Source organism: Gobio gobio, assembly GCF_949357685.1.
Source record: "Gobio gobio genome assembly, chromosome: 12".
NCBI classification, from domain to species: domain Eukaryota; kingdom Metazoa; phylum Chordata; class Actinopteri; order Cypriniformes; family Gobionidae; genus Gobio; species Gobio gobio.
Window position 1 is genome coordinate 31,857,374 of NC_137105.1, and position 23,145 is coordinate 31,880,518.

Sequence of the window (23,145 nt, forward strand, 5' to 3'; positions counted from 1 at the left end):
GTTTGGGAACAGAAGACAACATCAGGAGCATTTAGAACAAATACACAAAATACTAAAAGCCACTTCAGGAGGCGGTCTGGGCCGCATTACAGTCAAAACTAAAGTCTAAAAGCCTCTGGTTGTTGAAACCACATATGTAAATTTTACTCCTCGCAACAATGCTAAAAAAATTAACGTGTGAGAGCGTGTTATGGGCTATATGACATGTTATAGCCAGATATGACAGCGCTACTGAAGCAGGCATCGGTGCAGACGAGCAGCTGCGTATCTCTTCATCAAGCCAGTGCACAAACTACCGAAAGTAAAGTCGTAGGTGCTCAACATACAATCATATTCATTAAAGGTAAAGAAACTGAATGATCTTACCAGTGCTGTTGCTGCGCGCTCTCCTATTGCGGTCTTTGATTTTGAAATTAGCTGATGATCAATAAAATGCAGCTCATAATTGTTGTTTTCAGTGACGTGAACTCCATTAAATCTGCATATAGTGGGGGAATTGAATATCGGATTAATATCCATTTTGTGGAGATACATTTATGTGCCCAAGTGTAAATGAAATTGTTTTGATAAATCAGAGAGCTTTGATTTACACACAGCGCGTGTGTTCTCCAGGTCGTTTGTTCATAAAAGCCGAAATGTGCCCAGATGTCGGCTTTTAAAGTAGTTGGAGCATTTTTAATTACTTGCATCTCGCCTCCCTCTGCCATTGTATGCTACCGCGACACAGCACGTACGTGACAAATGACGTCACGTACAAAATAATAGGTAAATGGCAAAATAATCAGTACATTATAATCGGTTATGGTCATTTACTGAACCGATACGGAATCGTCCTCGTCTGCATCTCGATGCATCGAAGAAACTATTCATTTCGACACCCCTAGTATTAAGTCAGTCTTACCAATAGGAACCTACTACAAGCTTTGAAATTTGAACATGTCTGTTTTTAAATATTAAAAGTCATTATAATTAATACAAATTATAAGTTTTAACCTTGATCGATTTGGCAGACGTTCCCTTAATCATCATGTGCTGAGGTAGCACGTCAAAGCATTCCCAGGTAAAAATATGCACTAGCTGATTTTGAATTAATATTTCATGTCGACATACAATGGTTACATACTGTTAAAACTAATCGTGGTATTGACTTCTTTGTAAGCCTGCCGACCAGTATTAACCAGTAGTTATGACCTTCCATGAATGAGTAACATGAGGGTGGAAACATAAAGTGCGCTTTCTCAAAAAACACCAGTTATTTTCTGATTATTGAAGTGTTTGAAGGTCAGAATGAGAATTTATAATAAAACTACAACTATAAAATATGCACGTTCTCTGTGCAGTTTTGGTCCTCAGGAGCTGAGAAAGTTTTATTAAGGAGAAGAGAGGACAGATTTTCTTTTACTGGACAAACAGTAACTAAACCAGCTCTTTTGACGAGCTGTTTTGAAGAGCTCCCAGTAGGTGGGTTTTTTACTGACATTTCAGAACACTTTACACTATTTTTCTTTCTTCTGTCGAATGCCTCTTCATATCTCTCATTCTTTCCCGCCGTCTTCCACAGTGCAGTGTTCTCCCAAACTGCTGAGAATGCCTAATGAAATCTCTGAAGTCTCTAGGTATCCAAAAATCTCCATCTAGAAACATGATCCATCTCTCAGCCACCAGCAGGCCAAACTGGTAACTATGTTAATTTGTTACCCTACAGATTTTCACTCAAAAAAAAAAGAATCGCTATGAAATCACTATGTAGACACCAAAAGCACCCCTTACCATTTTATAGTGCAATGTTTTCCCCAGTAACCCCATTGTTTTCTATGAGAAACATTTGCCATATTCACTGACACAAAAGGCATCATGAAACATCATCTCACAACATCCTGATCACTTTGCTGGCTAAAATGCATCCACGCTTGTAATTCTATATGTTTATGTCTGAAGAAAGCTGTATTATATATTGATTATGTATTTAATTTAGCACATTTAGTCAGCTGTTCCTGTATATGAAAAAGTAGAAGTGATGATGGGGTATCATTTTAATTTGAGCTCAGCAACATTAATTAGTTCACAGTGGTTCATTTTCTGACGAAATTCTGCTCTGTTGAAGTGTTGTGTTCTGTGTTTGAAAGCCTTCATCATCATCGACTTTCATCAAATATATTTCCAGTTGTCACTGTTTATCAGCATTACGTGCTCAAAGCACAACAAGAGTCAACCAGAGGTAGCTGTAACTGAAAATTATATTGCATAATCATTTTTAGATACAGGAGCAGCTGGGAAAAAACTGCATAAAAATATGTAATGAATATTTAATTTCGTTTTCTTCAAAAATAACACCATAAGACATTTGAAAAAGCACTAACAATGTTTTGAGGGAGACATTTGAACAACATTCTAATAATATTCCTTTCATAGTCAATAATATCAGATATTGACCCGCTTCAGCTACTCGAGCTGAAGCTAAACAGTGAATAACAGTGACTAACTAAAGGGATAGTTCACCCAAAAATGAAAATTATCCCATCATTTACTCACCCTCAAGCCATCCAAGGTGTATATGACATTCTTCTTTCAGATGAATACAATCGGAGTTATATATAAAAAAATGTCCTGCTAATCCAAGCATTATAATGGCAGTGAATGGCGGCCAAAAATTTGAACCCCAAAAAAGTGCATCAATCCATTATAAAAGTGCTCCACACGGCTCCGGGGGGTTAATAAAGGTCTTCGGAAGCGAATCAATGGGTTTTTGTAAGAAAAATATCCATATTTAAAACTTTATGAAGTCTCTCGCAGTTCAAGACACTAGCGTTACGTCCGACGTCATCGTTGAGCCATTCACTGCCATTATAATGCTTGAAAGAGCCAGGACATTTTTTTACTCTACTCCGATTGTATTCGTCTGAGAGAAGAATGTCATATACACCTAGGATGGCTTGAGGGTGAGTAAATCATGGGGTTATTTTAATTTTTGGGTGAACTATCCCTTTAAAGAAAATTCCCTTTTTTTAGTATATGCGGTACATCTGAAAAAAACTGAGATATTACATTAAATAGACCACAACAGAAGTTATAACTGAAGAAGTTATACAGAAGTTATAACACGTCAATGTTTTTGTTGACTAAAATAAGATGCTATTTTGCCATAAATAAAAATAACTAAAATGAATGAAAATGTCATGAAGACAAAGATAACGATTTGAAAAAAAAAAAGTGTAAGATTAGTTACATAAATAGATGCCAAAGGTGCCGTGCTCAAGTGGGGAATGACAACACCGCAACAAATTGGGTAATTTTCATGCAATGACAAATTTCGCAAGTTTGGTTGTCATAAAAGTTTAGGATTCAATACCGCACAGCAGTGAGCTCTCAAAGTTTGAGCAGCTGTGTTTATTGAAGAGGGTGATTAATTTTGGAGGTATAACTGGGATTTGTAATCACTTCCCTTTTGTGTGATTCTGAGGCTAAAAAACAACACATCACGTTAATCACACACCCTAATTAAAAAACAGCAGGCTTCTCGCGCTGTCTTTCTCTCTCTCTGTTGCGCTATGCCGGTCTTTCTTTCTCTTTTTATGCTGTCTCTCTTTCTCGAGTGTGATGGATTTCTAGGAAGCACCCAGTCGTGAGCTGCTCTAATTTAGAGTCTATCAATACATCTTATCAGTGGGGGCTCGTTCTCCCTTGTTTCTCCACCTTTTTCCTCCTTGTCTTCCATCTTCCACTGTAGGCACAAATGCAGACTCGACATCTTCTGAAACGTGGCTCTCATTGACTGGCTCACTTCTGATAATGAAAACTTGCCAATGTGAACTTTCCATCGAGATTCCAGTGGTGAGACCAGTGAGAAGAAGGTGGTGGAGCTTTCAGTGCCTTCTCTCAAATTTCATCCCTCCTTAGGCTCTAGGATTTGCACATTTTACACAGCAGAACTCTGGTTCCCTGCATGCAGTGCGGCATTAATAAATCATGTGAATTGCAAGGTTATTTGTAGTGTTGTGCTTGTTTCCTCTTTGAGTTATGTGGCGTTGACTTAGGCCTGTTTCACACATACTGCATCTTGAACTGCGAGAGACGTTACACTTTCTTCGTAAGTTGAATACGGAAGGCGGTCCGCCGGAAGCTAGATATTTTACTTTATAACGTGTTAAATATGTATATTTTTCTTCAAAAGGCCTTTATTAACCCCCCAGAGCCGTGTGGAGCACTTTTATAATGGATGGATACACTTTTTTGGTCTTCGTATTTTGGCCTGCCATTAATGCTTGGATTAGCCAGGACATTTTTTTATATAACTCCGATTGTATTCATCTGAAAGAAGAATGTCATATACACCTAGGATGGCTTGAGGATGAGTACATTATGGGTAATTTTCATTTTTAGGGGAACTATCCCTTTAACAGGTTACAGTGTTCACACTGCCCGCATAAGCAGTCAGAAGTGGAACCGAGAGTAAAGTTTAGGCTCTTAGGCCGTTTACACTAGTGCGTTTTCATTTTAAAATGCATACATTTTGCTACGGTTACACCTGGCATCCACACTACTCAGGAGTTTTCGACCCTCGGAAACTGAGACTTTTGGAAATGCTGCAGACCCTGTTTTAGTTTGAAAGCTCCGGGGTTGCGTTTCAGTGTAGACTAGGGTTGAGAATCGTAAGAAATTTTTCATAAGAAACGATTCTGGTTCCATTAAAATTATTAAACAACTAATAAAAAATAGTGGTAAGAAAAAATGCACAATACTAGGGTTGGTTATCGTTTGAATTATAACGATTCAGATTCTGATTCTACTCATCGATTCTGCTTCTTATTGATTCCCATAAGGTAAAAAAAAACAAAAGATAGCATTCACATTTATTCTAAGTCTTTTTGCAAAACATTTCAATGTAGCTATAGTTCATTATCACGCACTATTCACTATGAGACGGCGTTATGTGCGCACGTGTGTGAAAACAGCATTTGAATCGTTGCGCTCAAATGGTTTAAAATCACATTTTCTGTGTGCACATTTTGGATGTGTGTAGAGCACAGAAAACAATGTGCAAGTCTTTTGAGCTTGAATGGTTTAAAACCACATTAAAATGCGCACACAGGAATGATTAGCGGAATCTAAGTGCGAGTTTCTTAGGGAATCACCGGTTCTGGGACACTTGAAACCAGTTCTAAAATGGAACCGGTTCTTGATACCCATCCCTAGTGTAGACGGACCAAAATGGATACTTATGAAAACTAAGGCGTGGCTGCCCACATTCGCTCTCTGATTAGGTCTTCTGGATCATTGCGTATCCTTCCCTGATTTGTCAAGCCTCTATAATATGACCATTACATTACTGGAACACGACAATAACAAACCAGATCTGTCTCTCTCAACGGCTCTGTAACAGACCAGCCTCAACAACTGTGCAAACAATAATCGACGGAATTGCAAGCTTTGTTGTCCTTTTTAGCAGCCATTGTGCAGTTAATGCATTTTCTAATACTGCAGCTGCCTACATGCACAAGAGACAAGTTATTATTAGAGCAATCGGCATCTTTAAAACTTGTATGCGCATGCCCAGTGTGCATGAATGGTCATGTGACATGCTTTTTTGGGTCGTGTAGTGTGGACGGAGATCGTTTCTGAAATGCAGTGGAAATGGCAGTATGGACGAGGAATGTTTTCCTTTTTAAACACTGTGTTAAAACAAAAACACACTAGTTTAAACAGGGCCTTACTTTATGCGTCACACGCAACAGAAAACATATTTAGTTTGTTGAGTTTTAAAAAACAAACTCTATTTAAAAAAAAAACGTTTCACACTTTCTCTAGTTCAAACTGTTGTATTTGTATTGTATACACTCTTAAAAATAAAGGTTCTTAAATGGTTCTTTGGCAGGGTGTATGGTCCCATGAAGAACCTTTAATATCCAAAGAACCCTTCCATTGCACAAAAGGTTCATTGTAGCACAAAAAGTTTCTTTCGAATATAAAATGGTTAGGAAAAAAAATGGTTCTTTAAAGAACCTTTCACAAAACAGTTCTTCAGGAAACCAAAAATGGTTATTCTATGGCATCACCGTGAAAAACCCTTTTTGGTTCTTCCTGGCACCTTTATTTTTAAGAGTGTATGTGCACTGGAAGCTTCAGCACCAAGAAAAATTCTTTGTGTGTGCAATGTAGCGTCTGGAGTCGCTCTTGACATGAGATCAAAGTGGTGGGTCGTTCGAGAAACACCAGAGATGCAGATCTTTTGCACAGCTCTGCCTATGAATTAGTATTAGCATATAAATGAGTGTAGTGGTGCCAGTTGAGGCTGGCCAAATGGCCGCACTATCACCCTTACGACCAGCAGAGACAACGCAGGCCGTGCCGTTATCACCTTGTGAGGAACTTCAAATAGATTCCTATCACACACACAGACAGACACACACACACACACAGACACACACACACACACACACACACACACACACACACACACAAGTATTCCTCTTCATATTAGCCTTTAATTTAACCATCCCAGAAATATGTGATGACCCTTGTGTTATATGTATGTTGACCACAAAGTATATATTTGTATGTGTGTGTGATGTTAATCCTAAATGCTCAAAATGGCTCTGTAAAAGAGATACACTGTCTTTCATGCATTTAAACACAGGCATGTTTGATGTCTAAAGGTTTCTCTTTCTTTGTCCCAGTCAGTGGTGCAAAGTAGATGATTATGAGATGTACCTTTTAGTAGGTTTAGCCCTTTTTGAGCGAAACTTTACTAATTCTGGCTCCCGGCAAGAACATTCCATTGAGTAATAAAGTCAGAACAAAGAAACTCTCTCCCGCCTGAAATTCACACCAACGATTGGTTGCCGCCGGGAAAGTGGGCGTAGTTTAATGGATCTCAAAAGACAGTAACACAAGCATATCGGGGCTCAGTCAACTTCCAAGGACCCCGACGAGACAAATTTCCTTTTCCTCCCATCTCATCAGCGCGGCTCGCGGGCTTCGACCTGCGAGCCGGCGCGGTCCAGCCAAGCTGATGTTTCCTTTGAAGATCGACGCGCTCCGCGACGCAGTCAGCGGCGCGCTCCACCAGACCGAGGAACTAGCTGGACGAGATGAACTTTCTCTTTCAAGATGCTCCCTTCCCAAACACCTTTAAAAGTCCCGTGGACCAACGAAGCTCCGGAAGAACCAAACAGAGAGAGCGCGTCAGCGCACGGAAACTCTGAGAAACGCTAACGCACGCATCTTGCTTAACACAACACCAAGAAACCATGCAAGTATCAATTCTACCGAAATTTAGATGCGTTTTAAGATTGTACCCCTGTTTAAGGTGATATAGTTCTTGCTGGCTCTAATGGTTCGGGAAGGTGTCGGATCGGACACGATCCTAGCCTGCTTCCTTTCCCTTCTCCTCTGCCCTTCCTCTATTTCTATCCTTTCCATCCTCCGCTTTACTTTCCACTATTCTGTAAATACATGTATTCTTTATTTAGTCATATGTAATCGTAGTATTAGTCTTCATTAAAACCATGATATCCACGTTTTGATTGTCATTGTTTGCTCACGGAACACGAGTCCCTTTAATGTCAGATCTAAGCTACGAGCTCTTATAAGCATCGTTGAATGCTTTAATTAATACCATAACTCGGAAAGTTTGTCCTTTGTGGCCAGAGGGATAAGCTTCCCGAAAATTGGGTAGGAAGAATAGACCTGGTGAGTGGATAAGGAGTCTCCACTCGTCCTTTAAACGGAACGGAGAGGAATTTTGAATCAACTCCCTTGAGGTTATTCTGTGATTATTTAATATAGATATATCTGTAGTTAATCACAATAAATTGTTGTTAACCATATATATATATATTATATTGCATAAATACCAAGGTGAGGTATTCCCATTTTGGGTGATTTTGGAGATTGGTGATTAGATTATAACCCTTTATGATTGATCATAAATCCCTAAATATTAATACCCACAATTCCCTATTGAGCTAATTTTTGATTTAAATATAATATGTAACCCTAAAACCCTACATATTTTTGGTGGAGAATGCGGGCACATTCTAAACTCTGTTTTGTGAGCAACTTTGTCAATTTTATCCGTATATCATTTGTGTTAATTGTTGTCTTATATGCGCGCTTCAGTGAGACAAGTCGCAATCGCGAACTCACGTATCTGTAACTGAAAAGCCCAAAGCTCATTTCAGTTAGTCCTATGTTAACAGCGTCTATTTTTGTCAAACATTTTGGTCACTGTTAATTGTTAAAAAGAAACTGCAGTTCATAATATTAAAACTGTCTCTGTAAAGGGAAATAAACTTCTTTTGCAGAACATTTTAATATTATCAATTCCACCTGTTAGAACGAAGAAATCTTCTTTCAGCGTGATGCCACCTGTGCGTGATGCCACCTGAGCGTGATGCCACCTGTTAGAACGAAGAAATCTTCTTTCATTGTGATGCCACCTGTGCGTGATGCCACCTGTGCGTGATGCCACCTGTTAGAACGAAGAAATCTTCTTTCAGCGTGATGACGATTTGAGCGTATTCCTCTTATTCGTTTTATAAAAGGCCTTATCAATCGCTAGCGATCTCACCCCCTTAGGTGGAGTTTTGGCATAGCTAACCAGAACGCACACCTTGCACAAATCAACCAGAAAAAAACTGCTGGCCAGTATCTGCTTGATGTGTGAATGGGAGTATTTTATTTTAACCTTGATCACGTTAAAATTTGTTGCAGAGAAAATGCTCTGTTCTACATTTGTGTATATATGCGGTAAATAAATCCGTCCACACACTCTGTGTTTCAAAATTGGCACAAAGGAAATTTGAAAACAAATTCTCTTCACACTTGTGATTGCAGTTAAATTGCTGCGTTAGGAAGCTGGACCCTCCCCATTGTCGGACGCTCAAGCTTCATAATCACCTAATTTTGGGTAGTGTAATACCTCCGAGTAACACAAGGGGGCAGCCCGCTAGGTGTGCTGCACCTCTCAAATTACCCACGCTTGACTCCACTACGCCATCTTGTGGACGTCTGCAGATGTTTGCCTTATTAAACTCTCTCAAGCGAACTGTCGTTATTTTATTTGTTTACTATTATAATTATTTTCATTTATTTCCCGTTATTGCTATTGTTTGGTATCATTCAATCTTTCGGGTTCAATGACTTCTCACACTTATTTAAATTTGGTTTAAACAAAGTTTGAATTTGAATTTAAATTAAGTTCTCCTTTCAGCCAGTGATGCTACCTAAGGGGAATGGGCCCCTTTTGTGACATCTCCTGCTAAGTCAGTTTCCCTTTCTTTCTCATTGTTTCAATTGGAGTTATTTTTGCCTGTCTGTTCTTTTCTTTCCTTTTTATTGTTATTTGTTTATCAATTGGTTTCTTCCATTTCATACCAGTCTGATACCCTGCACTTATTTAAATTCTGGTTTAAGCAAGTTTGAACCTGAATTTAAATTAAGCCTTCTCTTTTCAGCCTGCGACAGCCACTTATCAGTAGCACGCCCCCTGTTGGGCACTCTCATAAGTTGGCTCTCCTCTCTCTCTTCTCCTTTGGCTCCATTTCTGAATAGATTAATTTAATTAATTCTATTTCTCCCTTTTTCAAGGTTGTTCTGATAATTACCAACATTATCATCATTTTATGTTTTAGTACTATTCATTGAATAGTCTTTTACCTCTCTCACTTTACAGAATTATTTGGATTTGGTTCAAACAAGTTTAAGCTAAGCTGATGTCACGTTTTCCTTGTTAGCCATTTATATATTTACAGGTAGTACCTCCCCTAGTGCTTGTGGTGAATTTCCGGTTGTCTTCTGGCTGGGTTCCGGTGAGTGGAGTCACCTGGCCTGCGTAACTGACACCGGTCGTGTGTGAATCGCAGACACCTGTCTCCGTACCATTGGCGGCGGCACGCAGCAGACTAAGCATTTCGGGCACTCCAGGGAGAAGTCAACGAGTCCAACTGAACCGCTCAAGGGCATCTTGGTTAATTGCTCTGATCCTCCGTTTGGACTCCAAAGGGATTTCAGAGGAAACCCAATTTCAACCCTTCAGTCTGGCCGTTGACCAAACTTACCTGAATGCTGCCCAGTCATGCTAAAAGTCACACGCTGTTTGAGTGGGCGCACCGTGGTACCAAGGGACGAGGATCTGGGAACACCGCGGTCGAGTGTCCAGGGACCGCCGGCGAGATTGACCTCACCATCGGTTCTCACCTGAAGCGACCCCGATTCACCCCAGGCATAGTAAGTTAAATAAGCCCATTCACTTATTGCAAGCCCTAGAATATACATATTCCCGGTCACTTAAGTGTTTGGCCACACCTTTCTTTTTTTTGTAAGCCATAACTTTCCCCAAGGCTTTATAGCTCAACAGCGCCCCCTCACTCGTTGGCCCTGTCATAAACCCTAGCATTGGTATTAAGCTTAGAGCCTTCCCATATCTATCTCTTATGTTCTCATTCTGTTTTATTTCGTGCCTTCTTAGTATTCTTGGATATTTCGCCCTTTTCTTTTCTTTTCTACTCTACTATTCTGTTGTTTAGTTTCTTCCAGTTCACCTAAAGACAGAACCTATGAGAGCCATCAAGGAAAGCTGAATAATAGATTGACGATCAGGAGCCAGTGTCAGTAAATGACCCACTAGGCTACCGCACTGTCAAAATTGTTATTTAAATCCGGCACTCACCCACACAAATCGGCCCCACCTGGCCGCTCACGGCCAAGACAACAGGTGCACGGCCTAGATTCCACTAACTGTCTGCACCAGTTAGTCCAAAATTGCACACACAATTAAATAGTCACATATGGCTATAAGCACTACACCCTATACGGACTTGCATTGGCCTCTTTTGTGTTGTCTCTCTCTTGCCCACAGTAAGCGGTGTGTCCCGTTCATCCAGCCCCACCGCCGCTGGGATCACGTCGAGACCTGATCGAGCACCAGGACGACTGCGTTCCTGCCTAAAGCCACGGTGACCTGCAGCCCCTGAGCCAAGAACGGCAGCGTTGAAGCTCCATGCCGAGGAGGCCCGTAGGAACCAGGACCACGCGCAGAGTCGATTAGATCAGCTACTCCTCGAGACCCAGGACCGACGCGGACGGAAGGACGGAACGGACCTACAACTTCGGGAGGAAGTTGAGAGACTCCAAAATGCCCCGGCAGAACTTCGTGTAGAGACAAGCACAGAGAGCAGTTGGAGAAAGAATCCGAAGAGGAACCAAAAGAAAAACTCCAACGAGGTGAAGCTCTCCTAACAAGAGCAAAGATTGAACTGAAAGAAAGAAACAGCAAGGCCAAAGCTTGTGAAACCCACTTGCAAACGCCCATGCCAAGGTCCAAGATTTGGTTCAAAAAAAAAAAAAAAAAAAAAAGGTGAAAGCCCACTGCCCAGGTTGTCACCAGCCAGCAGCCACAAGGCCCCCACCAGCAGCAAAGGGGGTGGGAGCCAATCCAGAGAATCATGCTCAGGCACATCATGGCTTCCCAAGAACTCTACAAGCTGGCCAGAAACATCTCAACTTTCACCCCAAACCCTGCAGGGTATGAACTTTCACTTACAACATGAGACCGTAAAGCTGGACTACCAACAGCTACGGGACTGCCGACCAAAAAGACTGTTTCTGAAAAGACTGTGAGAAATCTAATGGTTTACCCTGTCTCTGATCACCGTTCAGAGCTGGCTCCAGGGGGCGCCCTGCAACAACGCAGTGACAGACTTTGTAACCGGCAAGACCGTTCCAAGCCAGCAGAGAGCAGCGCAACTGGCACGGTGCCCGTCTTAAGCACCTGTCCGAGCACTCTGAAAGACTCTGAGACAAGCCACGTCTGTCTAACCACCCAAAGGTGGAGCCGCGTGAGATGCCAGCCGACAGCCCAGAAATGACAGCACCCCTAGCCCAAACAGCCAGCGGCGGAACGGCTCGCCCCAAACGAACCCAAGTCTGAGCACTCACCAGAGCCAGACGGTGCAGCTTCATCTGAGTCAGCAGAGATCCTGAGGATTCTGAAAGAACTTCTCGCAAGGGAGACAAGAAGGACAGGCCAGACAGCTTACGACTGTGACCAAGACCGGCACCAAACGTCCTTCCTGACTGCTCTCCGACGGAACCAAGCACCGCACAAACCACAGTCCAAAGATCCAGAGACTTCATCACCAAGTGACAGCGTCGCTCAACTCCCTTAGCTGACAGCTGCACTTCCTGAACAATCGAACTCTGAAATCCCAAAATGTGAGTTGAATGTGCAGTCATACAGCCAAAATGAGATCCAACTTGAACAGATAGCTCCCATCCAGCTAACGATGGGCCTAATGAGTCTGGTACACCCAGTGTACATCTAACCAATGGACACGTACCCCTTTCTCGTCGGCAAAGATCTGCTAGATCGTTTTGAGCCCCTACTAGACTTCATACAGCTAAAGATTTGGGCTCAAGTACGAGAACCTCTGCCTCTCCAGCCACCCAGATCACCTGAGCCAGACTGTCAGGTCACAGAGGTCACGAGAAATCTTGCAACCCGCCGCGAGAACACTGTCTCAGCACCAGAGCAAAGTTCAAGCTCGCTACTCTGCACTTTTCAACTCACCATAGACTCTGACTTTCACTGCCCCAAGGTCATGACTGACCTCCAGCTGAATGATGTAACAACTACAGACATCATACTCTCACTATGGGCAGACAACTCAGCCATCAGTCTAGCACTGTTCAAAGCCCTCATGAAAGACACATCCAACCTTCCATCTGCAAGCAAGTGCACCCACTGCCCGTTGGACTCCTGCCTAACAACCATGGTAACTGTCAAGGGCACCTGCACTTTGAACTTGAAATGGAACGATCAGTGCCTCACACACCACATCCTGGTCCTTCAAGATCCACTGCATAACGTCTACATAGAAGCAGACCCCTTGATTCGCCTCAAGGCTCATGTGGACTTTACCAATGAGGTAATGTGAGCCCCACTGACATCACAGCCCCCTGTGGTTCCTGCCAAGCCTGAAAACCTCCTGCCAGGCCAGACCATCCCAAGAGTCTGTACTTTAATCAACGAACAGGATACTGCAGCACCAGCTGTCTTTCACCTTCTGCAACCGACAGCGTACTTTCACCAGGTGCCCAATCGGCTATGCCAACTCACCAGCCGAGTTTAACATCTTCCGAAACGAAGCATGCCCAACACCTGTTCGACGCGTGTGATGACATCACAAGAACACACGACATGACTGTCCACCGGGAAAAGGTGACAGGACACTCAAGGCAACCCGGCCTTGACAAAGACTTGAATGACCAAACTGATTCCCTGGCCAAGACTGGCACACTTCACGGCAATCCATGGTCACCTCCCACCCACGCAACCACCCGTGATGGCGCTGCAATAACCCGCAGCAAACTGACTATTCCTGCGGCGATTCCAACATCACAGCCGCTTACGCTGGCTCTACAATTTCCATAAATGACACAGCTGACATGCAAGCCTCTGACACTGCCATAAAAGCTATGAGTAACCACCTCTCAGACCCCTCCAACCACCCTGTCACGATGTCTGACTTCACCGCTACCACAGGCCTCAGACGACCGCATGACGGCAAACACATGCTGCGTGAGAAAACAAACATTCTGGGGTATGCCTCTGACGCCCTCACAGCGCTAAAGCTTGTGATGCCACAGTGTCAAAAGGGGGGTAATGCTAAATGTATGCCCACAACGCACCATGTGCCGGACACCACGGTACCAGAGCCACAAGACACAGAAGCAAGTGAAATATTGGCCTGGCATGCAGCAAGTCGTGTCAGAGTATGTCAGAGAAGTGTCTGGTTTGCTGACAATTCTAACCGGCAAACCCAAACCCCAGAGCCCCTGCAACGCAGAAGAGTCACAGTCCCGTGGTCATACCTTCAAATAGACTGGACGGGATCCCTTCCCAGATCGACGAGGGACCACAAGTACTTCCTCACAGTTGTATGCCAGTTCTCCAAGTGAGTAGAATGTCTTTGAGCACCCAACGACACCAAGTTGAATGAACCAATTGAGCTGGGGCCAGCATGCTGAGAAAGTATGTGTCTGCCAACCAGAAAGACTGGGATGTGAAACGTCCATTGGTGCTCATGACCATCAGAGCCACCCCGCATGAATCAACTCATGTGTCTACTTTGGAACTTGTGACTGGGTGTCAGACGACCCTGCTGCATCAAACAAGAGACTCTAGTTTTGTCAGAACTTACACTACTCACCAGCACATTGACAAACTACACCTGAAGTGGCTCAGACAGCTGTTGAACCATGAGAGCAGCTGGACAGATCAAACACATGCAGAACTGTCACTATGGCAAACGCCAAGTACCAGACAAGCCACTGGGCGGAGCCACGGAAGACAGCGCGTCCACCCTGCGCACACCACAGGATGTCCCACAGCCGTCGACAACAACGCCCTCTGCCAAACCCTTCACGCAGCTGTCAAGCGGAGGCGGCACAAGGACAGCTGGACACTACTATCTCAGGGTCACAGGAGCTGCTGACACCAGCAAAATAGCCCCTGAAAACAGGACTCACCAGATGAGGACTGCAAAGGACAAGCTTCCAACTCCTTGCCACACACAGCTCAGGCAAGCTCACAACAGCACTGCTACAAGAAGCAGAGCAGAACTCCGATCCTTCGGACTTCTCGTGACTGAGAGGCTAACAACTACCTGCTTCCCTCCTGTCACCAGCACTAGGTCAGTCTGAAACCCTCTTCAGGCCACATAGACCCCTTACCACTTCCTGAGACCACAAGCAGAAACCTGCGCCACACAGACGGACTTCAGGATGACAGGTGACGCACCGTCATGGCACCTGCTGCCTCGACACCTGTTGCACAAGGTCAGAGACCTGAACTTGGCTGCTGCCTGCCTTATCTGCCGTGGAGTGACCATTACTCCAGGGGACACAAACGACCAGAGTGTGTGGATTCACGTACCAAAGGGTACCATCCTCCACCTTGATGATCTGGCATCGTAATACCTCCCAAGTGAAGAGTACTGGTCAGAGCTGGAAACCCCATCCTTCTTCAAGAATCACAACTTCACTCTAGATCCAGAACTGGAACTAAAGATTAAGAAAGGGGGTCCTAGCCAATTGACATCACTCTCATCGACACAGCTCTTTACCTTGCTACAGCATCATGCCACACCCTGACACTGGGCCTGGCTTTCATCCTAGTCAAGAGGGTCCACGAGATGCGAGAGTCCATGACCAAGAACACAGCCTCTCTCCTCCTGGGATTCAAACGAAACCCACGGAAGGGAGGTACCAAGACAGAGACAAGGCCAAACCTCATCAGGATGGACCCTCAGCCTGAGGAACCAAAGGCTTGGAACGATTAGAAACCACCTGCCACTCGACCACCATGATCCACCTGCCATCTGACCATCATGATCCCACTCGACTACCATCCGATCAAAACGACAACTGTCATCCGACGAGGTCAACCGGACGTCGTCACATGACAAAGGGGGACTGTAGCGTCTGGAGTCGCTCTTGACATGAGATCAAAGTGGTGGGTCGTTCGAGAAACACCAGAGATGCAGATCTTTTGCACAGCTCTGCCTATGAATTAGTATTAGCATATAAATGAGTGTAGTGGTGCCAGTTGAGGCTGGCCAAATGGCCGCACTATCACCCTTACGACCAGCAGAGACAACGCAGGCCGTGCCGTTATCACCTTGTGAGGAACTTCAAATAGATTCCTATCACACACACAGACAGACACACACACACACACAGACACACACACACACACACACACACACACACACACACACACAAGTATTCCTCTTCATATTAGCCTTTAATTTAACCATCCCAGAAATATGTGATGACCCTTGTGTTATATGTATGTTGACCACAAAGTATATATTTGTATGTGTGTGTGATGTTAATCCTAAATGCTCAAAATGGCTCTGTAAAAGAGATACACTGTCTTTCATGCATTTAAACACAGGCATGTTTGATGTCTAAAGGTTTCTCTTTCTTTGTCCCAGTCAGTGGTGCAAAGTAGATGATTATGAGATGTACCTTTTAGTAGGTTTAGCCCTTTTTGAGCGAAACTTTACTAATTCTGGCTCCCGGCAAGAACATTCCATTGAGTAATAAAGTCAGAACAAAGAAACTCTCTCCCGCCTGAAATTCACACCAACGATTGGTTGCCGCCGGGAAAGTGGGCGTAGTTTAATGGATCTCAAAAGACAGTAACACAAGCATATCGGGGCTCAGTCAACTTCCAAGGACCCCGACGAGACAAATTTCCTTTTCCTCCCATCTCATCAGCGCGGCTCGCGGGCTTCGACCTGCGAGCCGGCGCGGTCCAGCCAAGCTGATGTTTCCTTTGAAGATCGACGCGCTCCGCGACGCAGTCAGCGGCGCGCTCCACCAGACCGAGGAACTAGCTGGACGAGATGAACTTTCTCTTTCAAGATGCTCCCTTCCCAAACACCTTTAAAAGTCCCGTGGACCAACGAAGCTCCGGAAGAACCAAACAGAGAGAGCGCGTCAGCGCACGGAAACTCTGAGAAACGCTAACGCACGCATCTTGCTTAACACAACACCAAGAAACCATGCAAGTATCAATTCTACCGAAATTTAGATGCGTTTTAAGATTGTACCCCTGTTTAAGGTGATATAGTTCTTGCTGGCTCTAATGGTTCGGGAAGGTGTCGGATCGGACACGATCCTAGCCTGCTTCCTTTCCCTTCTCCTCTGCCCTTCCTCTATTTCTATCCTTTCCATCCTCCGCTTTACTTTCCACTATTCTGTAAATACATGTATTCTTTATTTAGTCATATGTAATCGTAGTATTAGTCTTCATTAAAACCATGATATCCACGTTTTGATTGTCATTGTTTGCTCACGGAACACGAGTCCCTTTAATGTCAGATCTAAGCTACGAGCTCTTATAAGCATCGTTGAATGCTTTAATTAATACCATAACTCGGAAAGTTTGTCCTTTGTGGCCAGAGGGATAAGCTTCCCGAAAATTGGGTAGGAAGAATAGACCTGGTGAGTGGATAAGGAGTCTCCACTCGTCCTTTAAACGGAACGGAGAGGAATTTTGAATCAACTCCCTTGAGGTTATTCTGTGATTATTTAATATAGATATATCTGTAGTTAATCACAATAAATTGTTGTTAACCATATATATATATATTATATTGCATAAATACCAAGGTGAGGTATTCCCATTTTGGGTGATTTTGGAGATTGGTGATTAGATTATAACCCTTTATGATTGATCATAAATCCCTAAATATTAATACCCACAATTCCCTATTGAGCTAATTTTTGATTTAAATATAATATGTAACCCTAAAACCCTACAGCAAGCACACTTGGCGATAAAGCTCTTTCTGATTCTGATTCTGATTTGTCCACTATCCATTTCTATTCTAAAAGTACATATACAGTTGCAGTCATAAGTTTACATACACTACACCTTGCAGAATCTGCCATGTTCATGCCATGCAATGTTAACAATTAAAAAAAATAAGTGGGGTCATAAACATTTCTTTTTTATTTAGTACTTCCCTAATTGACAGTATGATTATATAACAATTTCATATGCCATATTCAATTATTTATTATTAATGAGTTTTTTTTTTAATTATTATTCTCACATCATGACTCATATTCCATCTCAAGTTCTTTACTGACACTTTTGTGTCCTTGTTTAAACAAATCCATTGTCATATTTTTAGCCTGAAAAAATAAAATATAAGGCATTTAAAAAGAAGGAAACGTTTTTATTACACCTTAATTTTTAATGCAGCCTTAATATAACAAAATTAAAACGTTGAAATATGTTTGTTTGAAGAAAAAAAAAACTACGTTTGAGAAAGATCTCTGTGATGCCCCATCAGTAAACACTATCAGTGTGAAAGCTCACACCCCACACATGGTGTACATATATACATGTACATGTGTGAAACTGTCCTTGAAAGGCCTTGAAAGCATCTCTGTTCTTATATGCACTACAATAATTGTTGTTTATGTATTTAATGCATTTGTGTTTTGTGTAATGTATGATTTATATTGCTTCCTCAGCTTGTTAAATTACAGAGCTAGGCAAATGTTTTAAGACGCAGAATACACCACTAATTATCCTTTTCATAGCTCACCTGTTATTGTTCTCCATAAAAGTATGAAAAAACCATGCATTATAGACCAGCTAACTGCACCACACATGGCTACAATAGAAACAGCATTGATAGCAAAAACGCATGCCTGTTTGAACATGCAGACTACAAACTGTCACTCGGAAGTGCAACACAACCCATTTCAATTCCTTATAATAACCATATCAGCGTATTCCAAATCTTTTAAGTAATACATATCTGAAACTATATTGTATATAACAGAATATGATGCAATAAAATAGAAATATTTTTACACCAGAGTTAATTGTGCAACAGAGTGTCTATGTTGGTTGGTCGGACTAGAGGCAGTAAGTGACATAATAATGCTCTGTCTGTAATCATCTCTGGACACAGAAGAACTGTGTTTGTGTGTGTGTGTGCGTGTGTGTGTGCGTGTGTGTGTGTGTGTGTGTGTGTGTGTGTGTGTGTGTGTGTGTGTGTGTGTGTGTGTGTGTGTGTGTGTGTGTGTGTGTGTGTGTGTGTGTGTGTGTGTGTGTGTGTGTGTGTTAGAGCCCGACCGATATATCGGCGGGCCGATATTATCGGCCGATATTAGGCTTTTTCCAAACTATCGGTATCGGCATTTATGATGGCCGATAAATGAATATTTTTAAAAAAATAAAAAACCGGACGAAACACCGCTCAAACACATTGAGTGTTGGCGTTTCATAGTTTGTCCACCAGAGGGCGCTCTACAACGTGCCGGCTGGCAACACCACCAGCTGATCCAGCAGAGTCATGCTGAGCTTCAGCGCTCTGAGCGCTGCATTCACAACACAGATCATCCGCGAAATGCATGTAAGTTGGCAACGAGACATACATTGCTTGAATTGAATAACAGTTAAAAGAACATCCCCATCAGTTCTCTTAACTCAAATAACATGACACAATTTGTAACTGCCAAGTCCAGTTTTGCTGTTACATGTAAGCCAAGAGAGCTGGTAATTACGCTAGGTTACAGTTGACTGACTTATTTTACCTCGGACAATGTGACTGAATAAAATGTATTTCTTTAATAGTCTGACAGTTTGACATCATGAGACGTATCATCTCTCCCCTGCCCGTTATTTTGAAAAAGTATACATATTTCTAAATTATAACTTATCATAGACGCTAACCACAAAGCTAGCTAATGCCATGGCTATCAGTGGGAGACCGCTAACATTAATGCGCCTTGAAAAACACAACAAACTTATTCTGCCTGAATAAAGTAATGATTACTGTATTTATAACTAGTATATTTGTAGTTCCAGTCTCTGCATTGTAAATCGTAAGTTAGGCTCGTGAAGAGTGAACGAAAGTGCGTGACTTCGTTCAGACGCCGCATTAACGAGTCAAATAATGGATTACACGAGTCATCATCAGTAACGTTAGTAGATTTTAGAAGGCAGGCAGCAAATGATGATTGAAAATGGTTTGTGGTAGCTTGATGGATAGAATTAAAAGTGCATGTAAAGGGATAAGCAAGTTGACATTGTAATTATAAGGTGGCTCATATTTATACTGTATATAGTTTATGTTTTGCTGTTGTTGTTATTTATCAGAACTTCTAGAACTTAACTGAATATTTTTTTTTCCAGTCTTGCTAAAAGTTATATTTATAAAGCTTACCACATCTATTAATACTGGTAACTTTGATTTTTTGTTTTTGTTAGCCTATTGTGTTTTCGTCCAAACGACTTTAAGTTTCATATCTTAAGTTTGTATTTTTATACATTTTATTTATCAGAACTTTAATATATTTTATGTTCCTCTGTTCTGTTGTAACAATAAAACAAACAAGTTTATTTTTAAACTGCATTATCATATTATTTTAGAGAGGCTGAGGGATCATGAATAACTACAAATAACTGATGTATAAGGGAAATCTGTTTGTGTTTTTTTACGCGTTTCTGTTATTTTATTTTTTTATTTTTAATATATATCGGCTGATATATCGGAATATCGGATTTTTAAGTGACCAAATATTTGTATCGGTATCGGCCTTAAAAATCCTTTATCGGTCGGGCTCTAGTGTGTGTGTGTGTGTGTGTGTGTGAGTGTGTGGACTGGTAATCCCTACGTTATGGGGACAAAATGTCCCCACAAAGATGGCAATATCCGAAATCCTCGTCCTTGTGGGGACATTTTTAGGTCCCCATGAGGAAAACATCTTATAAATCAGACTAAGTGATGTTTTTTGAAAATGTAAAAATGCAGAATGTCTCCTGTGATGGGTAGGTTTAGGGGCAGGGGCAGTGTAGGGGGATCGAATATACGGTATGTACGGTATAAAAACCATTAGGCCTATGGAAAATCCCCATAAAACATGAAAACCAAACGTGTGTGTGTGTGTGTGTGTGTGTGTGTGTGTGTGTGTGTGTGTGTGTGTGTGTGTGTGTGTGTGTGTGTGTGTGTGTGTGTGTGTGTGTGTGTGTGTGTGTGTGTGTGTGTGTGTGTACAGGTATAAGTGGTTTATGAGGACACAAATGTATTGTCACAGGTATTACAACGTAAACACGGTTTATGAGTTTTATTACTTGTAAACCAAATGGCTTAAAAAGCATACTATACTGTGTGCTTTTTTTTTGTTTGTTTGTTTGTTTTTGTGGGATGGGTAGGTTTAGGGGTAGGGTTTTTTTATGCAAGTGGATAGAATATACGGTTTGTACAGTATAAAAACCATTACACCTATGGAGAACCCGTATTCAAGAATGTGTGTGTGTGTGTGTGTGTGTTTGATATTTTCTGTAATCTAAGCTCCTGCTTAATTCAATTGAGGGCCAATTATTGACTGTTCTGCCTCTCTGAAATCCTCTCAATTCATTTGCAGTATCAGAGTCTGCAAGACCTTCTAACCCTACTTTCTTCAGTCTGATGATCCATCAATTACTTAAAAGTCAAATCTTGACAACTCTTTAATACTCTACTTTTATACATTAATGCAGTACACTTTAATACACTAAATTGTCAAAACTATGCGGACATCCAAACAACATTTGCAAAACCAGTGAGTAAATCGAATGTAATATCCAAAAATGCTTTGATTTCATCTGTCCTATTTGTTGTACTTACTGGGTAAATTATAACTCTTGTTTTGTATCATTTATCTGGATCATAAATGCATAATGTGAAAATGAGTGTTAATTTAATTTCCAAATGTGTAGGCTATGCTGTATAGACTGCTGTTAACATCTAGTTATCTTATCTTTTTATTTGCCCCATTTACAATTTTAACAGTTTAAAATGACACTCAGGCTTTGCTTCTGCCACAATTAAAAATCATCATCCCTAATTACACACACATTATTTTTATCTTTGTAAGTCTGCTTTTCTTGTAACATTCAGAAAATGAAAAACCACTGTGTCTATGTAATTACATGGTAATAAATGTGTATTAACACATTACAACATTGCAATAGAACAGGGTCACTTAAAACAAAGCTGAATATAATACTGATGCCTTTTGGAGAAAATATCTTAATATAGGCCTACACGTAAAATGTAATTCCAGGGGACCTATTATACAAAACTGAACTTGATTAGAAAAACATAAATGTGTGTCGGTAGTGTGTGTACACAACCATCCTATAATGGTAAAAATCCACCCACTGCTTTTTTTTAAATCCCCATAAATCATAAGTAGTGTCTCAGAATAAGCCGTTTGCGGTTTCTATGCAATGTGACATCACATATGCTTAGGCCCCGCCCATGACTGCTGACGGTCTCTGCCCTTATTAGCATAGACCCTGTCCTGAGTGAGCTGAACACAGTCCGCCATGTTTATCTCCTCGCCAGAGCATTTAACAGCAGCATTCAAGTAAGAAATGTATTCTTATTAAAGCTACTAAAGTTATTCAATCAAGAGCAGTGTGTTTTTTCTTCTTTTGTTTGATTCATATTAACAGCATATTTAGCAGTAGGTACTGTATATTACACTGCTTTCACTTTAATACACAGATCTAATACACACATGCAATTTCTTTACTTGCTGCTTACGGTCACAGACATAACCGACTGTGTTTATGTGAACTCTGTGTGTTTTTGACATAAGCTTTTGTATATTTAACAGTTTAAGCGCAATAAGATATGAAAGAGAACTTAGTTTAATACTCACGGGACGTGCCATCTGACATACAGCTTTCTGTGTGCATGCTTTAGGTGTGTGCACTCAGAAGACCATATATCAGAAATGTAGACTGATATGGCTTTAAAATGTATGCAGATAATAAACTTTCATGATGATGAAGAATTACGTGAGTGTGACTGCGATAGAGATGATAATTAAAAGAGACCAAACAGATCATTAGTAAGTTATTGCCAGCTTTACAGGCTCCGCCCTCTTCTGGGAGCAGCAGCTCATTTGCATTTAAAGATACATGCACGGAAACAGATTGCTTTTCCTTCCACTCAAAAATGGGCATATAAATGATATGTGGGGTATTTGAGCTGAAACTTCACTGACACATTCTGGGGACACCTGAGAATTATATTGTATCTTGTAAAAAGGGGCATAAATAGGTCCCCTTTAAAATATTCAAAACAACACATAAACACAAAATGTATCACAGAAATTGCTTTTTATATTACTGCCACTGATGGCTGCACATGGCAATCAATGTCCGCATCTTAGCAAAAGAAATAAACTATTTGCATTGCACGCACATCCTTATAATATAAGGCAATCACTTTTTTATCATGGTACCGAAGAGAATTAAACACTATAACATAAATCTCACCTAAACGGTGCATTTACACAAACCACTCTCATTTATTTGTCACTAAAAGATGAAGACTGGCTTTGTTTCAGGCTAAGAGTCCTCTAGAGTCCTTTTCCACAGTACTTTTTTCCTGAGCTAGACAAATGCAACACCACTTCCATTTATAGCGGTATTCCCATGATAACTACATGAACACTACAGTCTAGAGTACAAAACAAGCAACAGTCTAAATCACTCTGACATTAAATACTGCCATTTTGCTCTCTATCCTCAATGTTGTTTACTCAGGTAAACCTTTA

The 23,145-nt window shown here is 41.6% G+C and overlaps 1 protein-coding gene across 1 annotated transcript in view; it reads right to left on the reverse strand.

The window, feature by feature from the left end:
• The window catches only part of LOC307135278 (exostosin-1), a 467,770-nt gene that overhangs the window by 440,194 nt on the left and 4,431 nt on the right, over positions 1-23,145 (reverse strand). The gene's annotated exons all lie outside the window — the stretch shown is intronic.